Raw genomic sequence first — 17,339 nt, 5'->3', positions numbered from 1 at the left:
AGGACCCAGAGCCATGTGCTGGTCTGTTAGGCACTTGAAATGCGATGCCAAGACAGGTCAGGTTGCCACATGCATGAAGAACCACAGAGAGCCATTCTGCAGACAGGGACAGAAGAAGGACAAGAGGGAGAAGATCAAGTGTCCACAAATGAGAGGGCCATCTTATTCCCAACTTTCTAGGCCTGGTCCTTGTCCCTTATGAGGCCAGCCTGAGTTTCCTGTCCTTAGAACCCATGAAGTCCCCTCGTGTCCTTCCAGAAAATGCCCTTTCTATCTCTTGTTGGCAAAGTTAGTTTGACTACATTTCTGTTCCAGATGTATTAGTTTACTCTGGCTCCTGTAACAAATTCCCACAAACTGGGTGGCTTAGAACGACAGAAATTTATTCCCTCTCCCTTCTGGAAACCAGAAGTCTGGAGGTGCCAGCAGGGCTGTGCTCCCACCAAGGCTGTGGGGGAGAATCTTTGCTTCCTCCAGCTTCTGGCGACTCCTGGCTTTCCTTGACTTGTGGCTGCTTCATTCCAATCTCCGCCTCCATCTTCACATGACCTTCTTCTTTCTTCCTGTGTCTTCTTCTCTTCTAAAGACACTGATCATTGGATTTAGGGCCTATCTGGTGAATTCAGGTATCATCTCAATATCATTAACTTAATTACATCTGCAAAGACCCTTTTCCCAAATGAGGTCACTTTTTATAAGTACTTGGGGCTAGGACTTTGGGGGCCACCATTCAACTCACTATACCTTGCATATACATTGAGCTCTAAAACAAGTTTACCAAATATTCCTTACAAAGTAGGGGTGACTAGCTGATGCACAGCCCACAACACAAACTATTTACAGATTCTAAGAGATAAGTAAATAAAGCAACTTGCATTTGTGGGAAAAGTGTTTGTGGCATTTTGTTTTTTTAATATTCTGGGCTGGATTCAAGCCTGGTCTATCATGTTAGAAGTCACTGTCTTCCCTCGTATCCTCTGAATTTGTATTCAAGATAATACAGCTATGCGGCTACTATGGTGTATTGACACTTGCTAGGTATCAGGCACTGTACTTGGCTCTTTACAAGGCATATCACATTGAACCTTCACAACAATCTTTTGAGGCCAGAATTATTATCCCTAGGAGTCACACCCAAGTTGGTCACCACTAGGATGACCTTTTTGACAATCTGGCACATTTGAGGGCTGTGAATATCAGAAGAAAGGTACTAACATGAGTAGTACCTACTATGTGCCAAGCACTGCATTTGGTGCTTCACAGTTGTGATCTCATTTAATTTCCTCCATGAGAAAGATGGTGCAGGAATTAGTGGAAAGTGATCACAGTAGCCAGGGCTTCCCATGGACATAACCTGGTAAAGTAAGTGGGATAAAGTCCCAGTTGTTCCTGCTTATCAGGGCCAATGGGGATCAGCCCCTACAGATCTACTCATAGGAACTCAAGGAAACACTGATGCAGGCAGACACCTGTGTCTGGCAGAATGGTAGTTGTAAACTGAAAATGAGAAAGTACTTCCTTGGTGGGAGGACATCTGTAATACTTTCAACAATAAAGATAAATTTAAAAAAAATAAAAATAAATAAATAAAAGAAAGTTTTTTTCTTGCTTGAGAAGCTGCTAATGTCACCTCCCAAATTGCGGGCCTGGACAGGAAGTGAGGCAACCTCCAAGGGTAAGCTTCAAAGTGAAGACTTCTCTGAACACATGTTCCTTCCTAATGCTTTTCTACCCCAACCCTAGGAAAGCTTCACTCTAGTCTCATAATTTCCCTCTTCTATTACCAATGCTATCTTTTCCCTCCTCTAACCGTGAGAGTTGAGGACACACAGCTCAAATAAAGATCACAATCGACCTTCCCCTTTATTCTTCTTCATGTAGCTCTATTCACAGTCACCCACGTCAGGTGCTCCCCTGACCCAGAGCCATCAGCCATCAAGTCCTGCCTACCAAGCTGTCCCCTCCATGACTTCCTCTCTTCTCTAACCATCATTGCCCCGGATCAGGTCCCCAGTATCTTTTTCCTGACTCAATCAGGTATCCCTGCCTCCATCAGCTCTTGATTTGATCTTGTTGTTCCTTTGCTTTCAACTCTGTGATGCCCACCTACTCCCCATTAACCTAAGCAGTGGTTTTCAAAATGTGTCTGGAGGAACCTCAGCTTAATGGGTCTTGCTGAGGTTTTAATGAGCCCAGTAAAAAAAATTCTGCTGAGTTTAAACTAATTGAGAGACACAGGATTCCAACAGATGGAAATGAAAATAATCATGTTTATTACTGCAAAACAATATTGGAGGACATGGCTTAGCTCTGGCCAAGTAGCATGAAAACACTTCCCTGAATTAAACCACAGATGCCCTAAGCCGTAGAAACATTTCTCCTCTTGAGACATGATTGTTCCTTAAGAGGAGGGTTTTCAGATATGAATAAAGGAGTGTGAATTTATGTGCAAACCCAGGAGTTAGACTCTTATAGAAGTTGTCAGGCAGCATTTCCCAAAGTGTGTTCCATGGAACACTAACCTTGAGAAGAGATGACCTGGAACAAAAATGTTCCATGGTCAAATGCCTTTAGAGAAAATTACACAATGTTCTCCCTTGAGAATCGTAATGCACCCATGAGCATATTAGAGGCTCCCTGGTCTGCAGTAAGGAATGACTTTGCTTATCAGAGGTTAGCCCATTGTTTCCCAAAATTATCTGACTTAAAAAAAAACGTTGGGAGTGGTAAGTCTCTTTATATTTCTATGTGACAGAAACTCCATGGGAGGAAGGGGAGGAAGGGCTTGAGCTTAACTCCCTCCCCCTCTCTTCAACTCAGTTTTTCCTAAGTGGACCTTTGTTGTTCATTTTTGTTGCTTCTGATAGATTGTGGCTGTAAAGTGTCTTCTGAAATTTTGCTGTTTTGATATTAGAATGAGCACTTAGAAATGTTTTAATAAAAAAGTTTAGGACTCAAGTAGAGAGCAATAAGAGAATTATTGATTTCACAAACTAAGTGCAATTTATTCAAGGTTTACGTGTGACCTCTGAACTCTAATGCAAAGGCAAAGCCATTTGTAGCGGCTTTGTGGTTAAAAGTATTATGAAGTCCTTTGAAAGATCCTTGGCACAGTTGAGACATGTGGAATAGTTTCAAAGTAGAAGATTCCTAACCTTCATATTACATTGGAAGTATGTGTCAGTTTTGTTTATTAGAATACATGAATGGAGTAGTAAATGCTGTGTTGGGAAACTGTCCTTGGCCAAAGACCATTGGCTCCTATTCTTTAGGAAAGGGATCCACCCCCAACTCCAATCCCAGAGATCTTTGAGGTAACTGAAGAACATGGAAGAAGAAAGGTCTGCCTAGCTAAGCAATTTTGTGGAAAGGACCGTACACTTCTCAGTCTAGAGTCTTAATTACTCTTGCTCAGATGAGAATGACTATAAAAATGTATGTGGTCTAAATAGGGCAGAATAAATGTTCTTCGCCAGCTCTTGAATTGTCTTCAGTCCAAAGACATTTTGACCTGAGCCAGGAAGTAAGACAGTGAGGATAAAAACATCTGAAACTCATGAACATCTTCAAAGGTATCAGAGGATGTAATGAGCCCAAGTGTGGTTTGAGGAAAAGTAGCGTTAGCAGAAATGAGAACAGAATTTGCTAGAGGTTGGATGAGCATCTAGGTCAATTTCTATAGCGTTCCAAGGAAAGAGAGGTTTTGACAACCATTGGCTTATTTGACCGATGCATTCAGGCCCTCAAATGGATTTCTTTTAAATATGTATGTATAAAGCCTGACAAGGCTCTTAATAAGTCAAAAACTTTCAATGAATCCAATAATTGTCAAAGCTCCTCTTCAGTTTGTATAAAAAACATACCCACAGATGTGCTTTCCAGGGTTAATGGTCATAAAATTCTAGTCACTCTTCTACCCGTAGTTTACATATACCAAGTGAATTCAAATCATTCATTCAACACACTTTGAATACCTGGTCCTGGAGTGATAAGGAGTTATTGTCCCTGCATTCAAGAAGCACAGTCTAGTTGGAATGACAGGCAAATTTAAACACCCTTTGGAGTGACAGAGACAAGGATAAAAGTATGTGCTAAGAACAATGAGGTCTAAGGAAGGGGTGTCACAATGCCTGGAAGAGAGGATAGAGAGTCCTGTAAGAATAAAGGGGCAGTCTGGCAAGAAGGCAAGGGAACTTTATTATAAAAGAACTGCCTATGCAAAGGCTCTGAGGTCTTGAATTGAGAGTCCAGACATAAACTCTCACATTTATGGTCAATTGATTTTTGAAAAGGGTACAAGACAATTCAATGAGGGAAAAAATAATCTTTTCACCAAATGGTCTGGGACAACTAGATATCTACATGAAAATGTATGAAGTTAGACCCCTACCTCATACCATATACAAAATTAATTCAAGATGGATTAGACCTGCCCTGTCTGGTTTGGCTCAATGGATGGAGCATCGGCCTGTGGACTGAGGGGTCCCAGGTTCGATTCCGGTCAAGGGCACTTGCCTGGGTTGTAGGCTCGATCCCCGGTGGGGGTTGTGCAGGAGGCGGCCAATAGATGATTCTCTCTCATCGCTGATGTTTCAATCTCTCTCTCCCTTCCTCTCTCTGAAATCAATAAAAATATTTTTATAAAGATGGATTAGATCTAAATGTAAGAACTAAAAACATAGGTATGACCTTGGATTAGGCAATGGTTTCTAAGATATGACACCAAAAGCATAAGCAAGCAAAGAAAAACTAGATAAATTTGACTTCACCAAAATTTTAAAACTGTACTTCAAAGGACACTATCAAGATAGTGAAAAGACAATTCACAGAATGAGAGTAAATATTTGCAAATCATACATCTGAGAATGGACTTGAATCCAGAAATATAAAGAACTCTTAAAAATTAATAATAAAACTTAACTACTAATAGCCTACTGTTGACCAGAAAGAAGCCTTACCAATAACATAGTCAATTAACATATTTTGAATATTATATGTATTATATACTGTATTCTTACAATAAAGTAAGTTAGAGAAAAAAATGTTATTAAGAAAATCGTAAAGAAAAAATACATTTACAGTACTATACATAATTATTGAAAACAATCTACATATAAGTGGACTCAGGCTATTCAAGGGTTAACTGTATTCAAGGCCCTATTGGCACTTTTCCAACTTGTAGTACTAACCTCATAACGTCTTAAAGTAAGCTGAAGTAAGTCAATATTTTGTAATTAGAGGAAACAAGTACTTCAAAATTCAGTGGTCAGATTTTTACCCAATAGGAAAGGGTAGTCAGAAAGTGTTGCTTTACAACATCTTATAACCTAACCTAACACTTGAACACATGCTTATTAGCTATTTGCCGTGTTAATAAGACTTCTTTGTCTTTTGGGGGAACCTGAAGAGTAAGCAGAAGAAAGATGCTCAGCTAGGGTCCTTCTGAATGTCTGCTAATGTTGATTCTTTAGTTCCTCTGGTTGTGAGGTAGAAGGAACAAAGAGCTAGTGTATTATATACTGTATGTCATGGTGGTCACCTGGTCAGAATCTGGGCACAGATGAACCTCACTTGGAATACTGTCCCTGCCACTTAGTAGTTGTGTGACCTTGTGCAAACTGCTTAGCATCTCTGTGCCTCCATTTCTATGCTTAACTTCATTTTTATTTGAGGGCTTATTTCAGTCGTAGGATGCCCATTAATAGTACCTTTATTTTAAAAAGGCTTTTAGTAGGCACTTATGAGTAATACATCTTGGTAATTTTTTCCTGATTACAAAAAAAAAACACACGACAGTGTTGAGATTTTCTGCACATCAGTATCTTACCTTCTTTCATTAGTTCTGTTTTATTTTGCTGTGTTTATTATTAAGTTACTTGTCAAAGTACTTCCCTGAAACTCTGCTATCAATCAGGAAAAAAAGAATTAAAACATTTGCTTGCTAAATGTATTTTGTTACTAAATTCTGGCTCTACTGGTGCTTAGCTAAAGCAGACAACACAGATGCAGAGTCAGAATGAGTATGCTTAGCTGTAGAACCCCATTCTTCTGATGAGTACAGGGCAGTAAGGAACAGTGAGGGCAAGAGGCAGTTTACATCTCCTTGGCTCAAAATTGCCTTCTAAGGCCCCATTCATCCCAGGAATTCTTTGAGGCTTACGCAGAAGTCTTTGTTACAATGCAAATGCCCCAAAAGACCTATGAGTCAACCATCCAGGCAATTCCTTTTCATACTGTTCTAAAACCTGGGCAGAGAAAAGAGGTCCCTGCCCTAGAGGACCCCACATTATCTCTCTCTCTCTCTCTCTCTCTCTCTCTCTCTCTCTCTCTCTCTCACACACACACACACACACACACACACACACACACACACTCGCACACGCACACGCACACGCACACACATTAAGTAACACGTCACTGGGGACCTGATGCTCAGAACGGACACATCACTACCCCTAATCCTAAACTAAACATCCATTCTTGGGACCACCACCTCTCAGGCCCCAGGGAAAACTTTTCCACATTTTACCTTTTGTCCTCAAAACCAAGGCTCCTGGGTCCCAGTGCTGTGAAGGTTTGTGGGTTGCTGCTGCCAACATCTGAGCTAGACATTGTTCCAGAGGGCACAGGGGATTGAAGTGGTAGGAGCCTGTTGCAACAGAAAAGGCAGATTAATTAACTTGTCAATTCCTTCCTCTCAGACAGCATGAATTACACAGATTTTTGTGTAGTACAGTGTTCTTCCTGCCAATGCTGAGCATCTTTTTCTTCCTTTTATTTGTGTTCCATTTGTAGTTTCTAAAGTCATGATGAATTAACATAACCACACAAAAAAGTGCATGTGGGCAGTTGAGAAACATGTTATAATATTAAACAAATCTTCCTTACCTGGTAGGGGAGATACCAGGATCACCAAGGTCTTTTTCCCAGGGAGAGGCTCACCCCATTGTAATCCTGGAGTGCTAACCCCTGCGATTTCCACAAATGCAGGAAACTCAACTGCATAATTTGTGGTAGTGGGAGACTGCATTTGTGCTTTCCCCTAAAAAAACAAATTCATATTACTCAAATATATTTGTAAATCTAGGGTAACATGATTTACTGGTATATTGGCAACTGAGTTAAAAGGATGAATGCTGGAATTGTGAATAGTTTTATTTTTGTAAAAATATTTAGAGTTAATTCTATTTTTGAAATGTCAAATAAAAACTGTAGCTTTATTTTTTAAAAAATATTTTTATTGATTTCAGAGATGAAGGGAGAGAGAGAGAGACAGAGAGAGATAGAAACATCAATGATGAGAGAGAATCATTGATTGGCTGCCTCCTGCACAACCCCCGCTGGGATCGAACCCACAATCCAGACATGTGCCCCAACCAGGAATTGAACCTTGACCTTCTGGTTCAAAGGTTACTCAACCACTGAGTCACGCCAGCTGGGCTGCAGCTTTATTTGAACAATTTTATTTATAACATTTTATCCACTATTAAGATTTTTTTCATGCTTTAAAAATAAAATTTCTTCTAAAATATTCAATTCTTATTTTTAACATTTATTTTCATTTACATTTTTGATGGAAATATATTCAAATTTGATACTCTGTGAATATAATGACATGTTAATTTTAATCCTTTAGATCCTATTGTCAATGGCACATAAATTATGTGTATATTTTGATTATAATGAAATAATTAGTGAATTTTTTTCTGGAATGAAAGCAAAAAAATAAGTTATACAGAATATATAAATCATAAAATATGCCTTATGTTATCCTCATCCAAATATTTCTGGGCCATCAACAGCACACATCCTATATAATAAAAGCCTAATATGCTAAGTGTTCGGTCAGCCGGTCAGCCATTCAACCAATCAAAGCATAATATGCTAATGATATGCTAAGGCCATTCAATGCTCGCTATGATGTGCACTGACTACCAGGGGGCAGACGCTCTGACCGGTAGGTTAGCTTGCTGCTGGGGTCCAGGCAATCAGGACTGAGCGAGAATGGCCGGACACACCCTGGAGCCCTCCCATGGTCCCTTCCCAGCTGGCCAACCTCCCGTGTCCCTCCCCAGCCCCAATTGTGCACCATTGGGATCCCTCGGCCTGGCCTGTACCCTCTCGCAATCTGGGACCCCTAGGGGGATGTTGGAGAGCCGGTTTCAGCCCGATCCCACAGGCCAAGCCAAGGGACCCCACTGGTGCACTAATTCGTGCACTGGGCCTGTAGTATAATAATAATTAAGTTCAATTGTCTTTGATATTTTGCCAACTTTCAGTCATTTAAAACTATAGTTTTCCAATTTTTAAAATAATTTTGCCATTATGAAGCCATATTTGTCATTATAGACGGAGAAGACAAATTCAATTTAACAGCTTGATTTATAATTTTTAAACATTTAGACCATTTGTACTCTAGCCTGGACCCCGCATATTTTAAGGATGGGCCCAATTGCTTCAATTAGATAATCAGATGGTTCTTTTTCTAAAATTTAGCTATTAATAGTTAACTTATTGACACTAAGTATGTCAGACTTTAAATGAAGTAACTTCTACATATGAACCTCATTAAATCCTCTCAATAACCCGGGTCATAGGTAATTTTATTACCTTCATTTTACAGAGAGGAAACTGAAGTTTGGGGAGTTTAGGTGGCTTGCTCAAGGTCATATAACCATTATGTCCTGGAGCTGGGATCTGCCCCCAGGAGGTCTGCGTACCTTTAGGAAAGGGCACTCTGGGAGAGCTGACCTTGATTGGCATCCCTAACAGAGAACTTGGACACACAGAAGGCAATGTGAGGGGTCAGGATGCTGGGAGAAAGGGCTGCAAAAAAAAAGTCCCCAACTGCACAGTCAAGCTTGAGATCCAATGTCACCTCCAGGGAACAGCCGCAAGCACCAAAGGCTACCAAATGTCTGGATGGACAAGGACTCCCGGTGTCACTAAGTCTACACATTCTACTGATGTCAATAATGGGCACATAAGAAAAAAATCCATTTATCTTTTTGCTCTTGAATGCTCAGTCATTTAACAGGCAGATTTAGAGGACTGGTTCCTCCTTTCTTATTTCCATCTCTCTCCACTGCTCCCTCCCTTCCCCCCTTTTCTTGTAATAAATATATATTCTGCTACTACAACACACTAAGCACAATGCTAGGTACTGAACAAAGCAGACAGGGCCTTGTACATACGGAAATTATTATCTAATGGAGAGACAGACAGAAAATCAACATGAAATACTGAAAATTACGACGATGACACAAAACATGGAGGAGAGGTGGAGCACACTAGGAAAGCATACCAGGGGAATCTGGCCCAGTCTCAGGGTACCAGGGAAGATTCCCTGAGAAAACAACATCTGAGCAGTGATCTGGGTGGTAATCGTGGTTAAGAATACACAGGTTCAGGGGGATATGACAGGCTGAGCGCCCTGTGAAGGAAGGGAGCCTGTGGGTTTGAGCATGAAGGCTCTAACTGGAGGCCAGTGAGTCTGGATATATGAATGGAAGGCAAGGTTCCAGACCTTCCAGATGAGGAAGTGCCCAAATTATGGCCCACTGCCTATTTTCATAAAGTTTTATTGGAGCATAGCCACCCTCATTTATTTACTTATGCTGATGGCTGCATTTGGCTACAATGGCACAGTTGAAGAGTTAAGACATAGACCTTATGGCCCACGAAGCCTGAAATATTTACTCTCTGCCCTTTACAGGAAAAATCTGCAGACCTCTGATCCAAACCATGGAGGCCAAGGATCATGCCCTTTATCTTCACAGCCGAGGGAAGCCATCAAAATGTTTTAAAAGGGAAGCGGATAGGAAATAATGGGATCTGATTTTCATGAGGAACGCTCAGGAGCCAACTAAATACTTACATTACTTTGCAGAGCCAGGCCCTCCAAAGACCCCTTTGAGGAAACTGGCATTAATCTCTGCAGGAATGGGTTCTAAGTCCTTTCTTGCCCGTGGCAGGGGCCCTATCAGTTTTTTCCTACCTAAGCCCCTTGTATTAGTCAGACTCCTTTGGAGCAAGTGACAGTAGCAGAAGCTAAGCCTTCTATACAGTGGGAAAGGAATGTACTGGTTCATATCACTGGGAAGGGCAGCGGGGAGGCTCAGAGAAGGCAAGAAGAACAACAGAAAACAAAGCCTACCCCACTTGAACCTAGGGACTCGCCATCTTAAGAACCATCTTTCCATTCACTTTTCACCTTTACTTGACTCTGCTTCACTTCCCGCACAAACATTTTCCACTGGGCAACTAACCCCAGAATCACATTCTGCCAAGGTTGGCCACCCCAGCAGAAGGAGAGACTCTACTTCCAGTGTCTGTGTCTTCTCCTCGGGTTTGGATTCTGATGGGCCCTGCTTGAGTCCCACGAGCACCCTCTCTAGAACAATCAGTGTCAGAAGGGATTGGGTACTATAAACTGGCCAGACACGGATCACATGCCTATCCTTAAGGCCAGGGGGTAGGGCCTGGGAATGAAAAGCCTGAGAGCACAACCTAGAAGGGGAGACCAAAAAAATAATAATAAATAAATAAAATAAAATACAAACAACAGGATAGGGCTGCTATATTTGCCAGGCTGGTCCCCACAAGCTGTGAGGGAAAGCCACCCCTGCTCTCATGACAGAGCTGACTGAATCAGAGATCAGTCCTGGAACAGCCTGCAACACCTATGGGCTGGACACAGGGAGGCTGGTCAGCTAGCTCCGAAGTGACTCGGCACAGATGTCCAGCAGGAGCCCTCCACTGAGTGGCCGAAAGCTAACGAATCAGACCTTCCTGTTTGGAAATAGAAATGCCAGGTCAGCAGAAGAGGAGGGCTGTTTGCACTCAGGTTGATATTGCCAACAATACTTAGAAATGTGTCCAGGTTTCCGTGTAGCTCACTCCCCGTCCCAGGGTATAAATAGAACTCCACACACTAAATCTCCTTGGCTGAAGGAAAGCCGGGCTTGACTTCTAAGGAATTTGCCTGTCTTGGTCAGTACACAATCCAATGCTCTGGAAACTTCTTTCTCTGTCTTTTAAAGAATGGTTTCTGTCATTAAATTTCACACAGAAAGAAATGAACTACTCTTCTGGCAAAGAATATTACGGTCAACATAAAGATTCCCTCGTTGGAAAGGAATTTAAACATGTTGCTAGGTGGCCAGGGAAGATTTGATCACAAGGCTTTCCGGGAAGGAAGCTGAATTGAAAGCTAAGTATAATGGCAATAATAACCTACTGGTAGCTGGGCAAGAGTCCTGGCTTCAAGCCCTTGTTGGGGATCATCCGCAAATCACCGCTCCTCTCTTTCTTCCGGAAAATGAAGTTTCAAAATCATGCATTCGTTCTACAGAGCTGTGTGGCTGCAGCAAGAGGCTGGTGTGGCTGAAGAGTAAATAAGGTAGAAGGTGGCAGGTGAGGCCCCAGAGGTAACAGGGGCCAGGTCATTTGGCTTTTACCTTGCTTGAGAGTGGGAACTAGATTCATTTCTTCTGGCTGCTATAACCACTTACCACACAAGTTGAGTTTTAAACAACACAAATTTAATTCTTACAGTTCTGAAGTTCAAAAGCCCAACCTCCAGCAGATCTCACTGGACTGAAATCGAGGTGTTGGCAGGGCTGCGTTCCTTTCTGGGGGCCCTCAGGCCATTTCTTTGCTGCCTCCAGCCTCTGGCTGCCTTGCTCCTAGCCCCCTTCCATCTTCAAAGCCAGCAGCGCCGGGTTGAGTCTTTCTCCCATCATGTCGTTCCGATCTTCCCGTCTGCCTCCCTCTTCCACTTTTAAGGACTCTTGTAATTACATTGGGCACAACAGGGTACTCCAGAGTAATTGCCCTATTTTAAGGTCAGCTGATTAGCAACCTTTAATTAGCAACATTAATTCCCCTCTGTCATGGGGAATTCTCACAGGGATTAGGATGTGGACTTCTTTGGGGTTGAGGGGGCATTATTTCACCCATCACAGGAGCCACTGGTGTTTCTGAGCAGATGACATGATCAAACTTGTGCTTTAACTTGGTCACTTTGGCTTCTGTGTTTGAACAGACATCGGGGTGGTAGGGACAGAGGCCGAGAGGCCAGTTAAGAGACTACTCCAGTAATCCAGGCCCAAGATGGTGCTTGAACCAGGATGGTGAATGTGGGTAAAAAGCAGTGAAATTCCAAATGTACTTTGAAGGTATAGGAAATAGGCCTCTGTGATCCATCTCCAGCATAGTCAACTTTTAATGGAAACAGTTACTGAATTTCCCCAGGGCAAACAGAATGTAGAGAGGAGAGAAGAGGATATAAGAACAAAGAACCTTGGACATGAGCCAGTATCCTGGTGAAAACACCCAAGGCGAGGGGGGGAGGGGGAGACAACTAGAAAAGGCCTCAGCCCATTTTTTTTTAATGGCCCAATGGGAGACAATAAGATCTAGGTGATTATGAGGAAACAGGTGACCCCATAATACTCAGCCAATGAGGAACCGGAGGAGGGACTGAATAAATAGGGTGTGGTCATACTGCCTGTGTGCCTGTGCAACCAGACGGTCACTCGCTCTCGAGAATGTATTAAAAGTCTCACTTTGGCCATACTTCTGTCTCTGAGTCCCTTATTTGAATTCGGACAGGTGAGCATTTCTCACAGAAGGTGAGGGGAGGCTGAAGTATAAGCAAAGCCTAGAGCAGTGATGGCGAACCTATGACACCTCTGACATGTGAACTCATTTTTTTGGTTGATTTTTCTTTGTTAAATGGCATTTAAATATATAAAATAAATATCAAAAATATCTGTTTTACTATGGTTGCAAACATCAAAAAATTTCTATATGTGACACGGCACCAGAGTTAAGTTAGGGTTTTTGAAAATGCTGACACACCGAGAAAGGGTTCGCCATCACTGGCCTAGAGCATCACAAAGAGCAAGGTTTGCCATGTTAATGAGTATGGACTGTATCCTAAGATAACATTGCCCTAAAGTGAGAGGCTTTGGGGTCAGACAGCACTTGTTCAAATCGCTTCAAAGGTAGTGACCTTTATCAGCTTATTTATCTGATTATGTGTCTGTTTCCTCATCTATAAAATGGAGATGGTGCCACCTACCCCAAAAGGCAATTGTGAGAATGTAAGTGCTTCTGAAATGCTGAGCACACTGCTTCCCATTGACTATGCTCTTGATGTATGATAGCCATTATTATTAATATAGCTGTGGGGAGCCATTGAAGAATTTTTAGCCACGAAGTGCCAAGTTCAGATTTGCACTGGAGAAAGAGCACTCTAGCAACAGTGTGACTTGGATGGTCAAAGGAAAAGAGTTAAAAGTCATGCTCTTGCTTAAAAACCTTTGATGACTTTACAAAGACTGCAAAATAGAAGCCAAATTTGTCCTGACATTCAAACCCTTCATAATTTGGCTCAATCCAACTTTACTCTCTTACCTCTTTTCCTCCTGCAATGACCCTATTCAAACCACCCTCCAGCCATCCTGGTGTCAGTTTCCCTAACCTCTGTTGGATTTCCGACTTCTGAGCTTTGGCCTCCTTCTGATTAAAAGGCCCTTCTAATTATCAGAGGCCAATGCAAATTCCATTTGCTCCAAGAAACTTCCCACCTTCCCCAGCCAGAATGAACCCTTCACCCCCTATTGACCTAGAAATTGCTCATCTATGCTCATTCTCAATCATCTCCCCATCACTGGAGAAATTGCTCCACCCACTAGCAGCCCAGAAGAGGCAAGACCCGAGGGGAAAAATGACAGGATTAGTAGAGCCCATCTGGGGTTTCTCCTCCAGCACTGGAAATTGAAATAGCAGGTCACAGTAGGCACCAGAAACACGGGACCCTCGAGATTTGGGTGTAGAGCTGGTGCCTTCCAAAGCTGCCTGCATGCTGAGGCTATGAGGAAGTAGGAACCAAGGGCCTTATGGAGGAAAATGGAACAGACCTGCAAAGAGATGTAGAGACAAGATTCTGCGTGGAGTTGGGTCCAGAGGAATGAGAGGGAAGGAGGAAAAGAGAGGCAGGGAGACAGACAGAGAGAGAGAGAGAGAGAGAGAGAGAGAGAGAGAGAGAACAAAGGGAGAGAGAACGAACCTCTCCCAGGTTTCTGAGAGATCACCAGCTGCAAATTTTGCAGCACAGCTGCAAATTTGCAGCAATACATTCTTTTTAAAAATATATATATATAATTTTATTGACTTCAGAGAGGAAGGGAGAGAGAGAAACATCAATGATGAGAGAGAATGATTGACTGGCTACATCCTGCACGACAGGACCCAACCTGGGGATCAAGCCCACGACCCAGGCATGTGCCCTGACCGGGAATCAAACTGTGACCTTCTGCTTCATAGATAGACACTCAGCTACTGAACCACGCTATCGCCAGGCACAATACACTCTTAACATCAGTTATGTAGGTATGTGTCTGCACCCTCCTGGACCGGCAGCCCCAAAGACAGGGATTCTGTCCTATTCATTCAGTATCCCCAGAACCTGGCACATGCTGGATGCTCAAAAAACGGTTGAATTCGAATTCTGACAGTTCACAAAATGGTTTAATGTATCGTTTTTTAGGCAATCGTCCTAAACTTCTCTGCTTTTCACCATATTTTGCAATATTTGCATCATTTTATATAGGAATAAATAAGTACATTTTTATCAAGTTGGTTTCCATTCATCCTACTTCCAAACTCTCCATATTTACATGCGTTGGCTTGATTCAGAGTTTAGTAGCAGAAGTGATCTATGCCTCTCTAGTTGGTGAGAATGCTTATCTTACATCTTCCAGTATTCAGCAGCCTTTACGCTTGAAATGGATACTTCCCATGAAGGCTGCTGGGGCAGCTTAATTTCAGTGATGTCATTTAAACCTCATCAAAAGGTCAGCATGAAAGCTAAGAACCTTCTTCCTTCAAATACCTATGCAGAATCATGGCTTTTCAGAGATGGGGCCAAAGTTCTCAGACTCTGGAGTTTCTATGAACCAGTATTAATATTAAAGAAAAAAAAGGGCTGCTGAATTGATATTCTTCCAAGGAATACCATGAAAAACAATTAAGCTTCTATTAACACAGCATCACTTCCTGCAACACACAAGCCAGCCCCTACAAAAAGGAATTTCCAGCTCCAAATGGCAACAGTGCTGAGGTTAAGAAACCCTGGATTAGCTGATGACCCAGTGAAAGGCAAAAGCAGCAAAGCTCCAAAGCTGAAGGACATGTGCAGGTTGAAACCATGGAATGGACTGCCCAGGTGGGCTGTGATGGGGTCAGCCAGCGGGGGGCTGGGCCGGCTAACCCAGGCCTCGGTGGGATGGTGGGACAGAGTCATCACTCACTGACATTCTGATTTTTAAATGGGGATACACCACGTAAAATGCTTAACACTGTGCCTGGCACGCAGTCAATTCTCTATAAATATCACTGCTATTATTGTAAGTGTTCAGTTAATGTTGCCATTTTTAACACAAGGGAAAAATATTTTTATCTTCCTAAAAGGTGTGCTGAGCTCCTTCATGGATGTGGAGTGCAGCCCTTAGGAGACAAGGTTTGCTGGGGAATCAACTGCCTCTATAATGGATTTCAAAGATTTGAGATTCCCAGAGGTAATCAATCTGAGGAGTAGGAAAGAGGTGGGAGGAGGAAAGGAGAGGGAGGAGCCTGGTGGCGTGTCGAACTGAGGACCCCTTCCCATGAAGAACAACCTCCCCCCTTGTGGGTGAGGAGGTGGTTGAAAACTATTTTAAGATGTAGGACAGGTCAATATACAGCTTGAGGCTGTTGTATGTCAGCAACACGAGGAATAATTCATTTGCTCCACGCCATCTCCAGCTTCTGTGACATTTTCTACAATGGTGCATAGGTTTTATAAACTAGGTTTTTGGTGGAAACCGAGGAGTTGCGTTGAAACAGTGGAGAACTGAGGCAGCGGCCCCGAAGCAGAGGCCAGGAGCCATAGGTGACCACTAGGACAGAAGGTACCTCAAGCTCCCAGAAGTCCCAGTAGGGCCTTGGACTTTCTCAGGATGTGGAATGTGGAGGTTGAGCCTAGCTCCTCAGCAGACACCTGTCTTACATTTTCGCAGTAAACGAGCCATCTGGTCTTACACCTGGGCATGAGGAAGATAAGATGGGCCTGGTTCCAAAGTTCTGCACCTGCTCCAGTTGGGTCAGAATGTGGCCCAACTGTTTTTGTTCTAGAATAACCCAGAGTCTAAACAAACACTGGCTTCAAACTCTTGGAGAGCTAGTGAGAGACCTGCCCTGGCTCCTCAGGGCCAGCCACAACCGGTATGACTCTTAGGTTATGTAACATCTGACCCTTGTAGGACTAGAGGGAAGTGTTTTTGTGTCCATGTGATTGGAGCCACAGAAGCATCTGTGATGTAACAACCAAATAGCCAGACGGCATAAGGAATAACAAGGTTGCTGCGCAACCTGGCTTCATTACCTCTATGGCTTTGGTCAAGGTGCTCCCCAGTGCAAAATTCCCGGAAGTCTTTCCTGACCCTCCCCACCCCCGCCCCAACTTCCCCTTTCTGTGCATCAGAGAACCAATAAAGCCCCCTTCCAACTCTAGCAACCTCGGTATCATGATACAGAGAAGTGACCAAGGTCTTGGGGTTTAGTATTAGACAAACCAGACTCCACTGTGTCACCCCAGGCAACTGTCTTTGCCTCTGTGCGGCACTGTTTGCCTTTTGTAAAATGGTTGGGGGCAAACAACTGCCTCGCGGATGGACTCAAGGTGGTAATTAATACACAGGGCGCTTAACCACTGCAAGAGCTTGACAGGGAGGGAGCCATGATCCATCTTCCAATCGTCTGACAAATTCACCTCACTCACCATTCCTGCCCCAGCTCTTTTAGTTCCTTCTCATTTAAATCTTGAATATCCACTTGGGTGGTGAGTCTTACATTGTTTTTCTCTGTCCCTCCTTCCCAGGACCCTGCCCCCCCCCGCCCCCCCGTGGACGCAGAGAGTCTGCAGATGGGATGATTGGTCAGCGACAGCGGTCTCCGAGGCAGGCAGTCCTGGGCTTAGGAAGTCCCCGAATGGCCAGTTCTGAGCCTCTGTGGGTAGCACTGTCCCGCGGGGAAAGCCGCCGCCAGCCCACAGCTCAGGGGCGCGAGTGGAAGAGCCACCCTGCAGCAGAGGTAACCCACAGGGACCGCGGCCAATGACGGGGGATGGACGCACCAGAAGATAACCGGGTGACCGGGCTCAAACACGCGCCACGCCATCTCCGCCGGGCTTCCTTACCCTACAACCGGTAGCCCTGTCTAAACTCTCCGGTTTCGACAGAAGCTGCTGAAGTGACACTCCAGAGAACCGGGGGCAAAGGAACCTTGGTGCT

General features: G+C 43.4%; 1 long non-coding RNA gene and 1 other non-coding gene across 2 annotated transcripts; one reads left to right on the top strand and one right to left on the bottom strand.

The window, feature by feature from the left end:
* Window positions 1–3,442: 3,442 nt before the first annotated feature.
* On the bottom strand, window positions 3,443–7,036 carry LOC106697054. Its single transcript, XR_002829098.1, has 3 exons — window positions 6,889–7,036; window positions 6,530–6,649; window positions 3,443–3,511 (listed from the first exon to the last, which is right to left on the bottom strand). It is a non-coding gene; the product is annotated as an uncharacterized LOC106697054 (long non-coding RNA).
* LOC111825875 lies at window positions 6,881–7,045 on the top strand. The gene has a single exon (XR_002829102.1). It is a non-coding gene; the product is annotated as a U1 spliceosomal RNA (small nuclear RNA).
* The last annotated feature ends 10,294 nt before the right edge of the window (window positions 7,046–17,339 follow it).

The sequence above is a fragment of the Myotis lucifugus genome, unplaced genomic scaffold (assembly GCF_000147115.1).
Source record: "Myotis lucifugus unplaced genomic scaffold, Myoluc2.0 scaffold_44, whole genome shotgun sequence".
Lineage (NCBI taxonomy): Eukaryota > Metazoa > Chordata > Mammalia > Chiroptera > Vespertilionidae > Myotis > Myotis lucifugus.
This window is presented reverse-complemented; position numbering and strand designations above follow the sequence as displayed.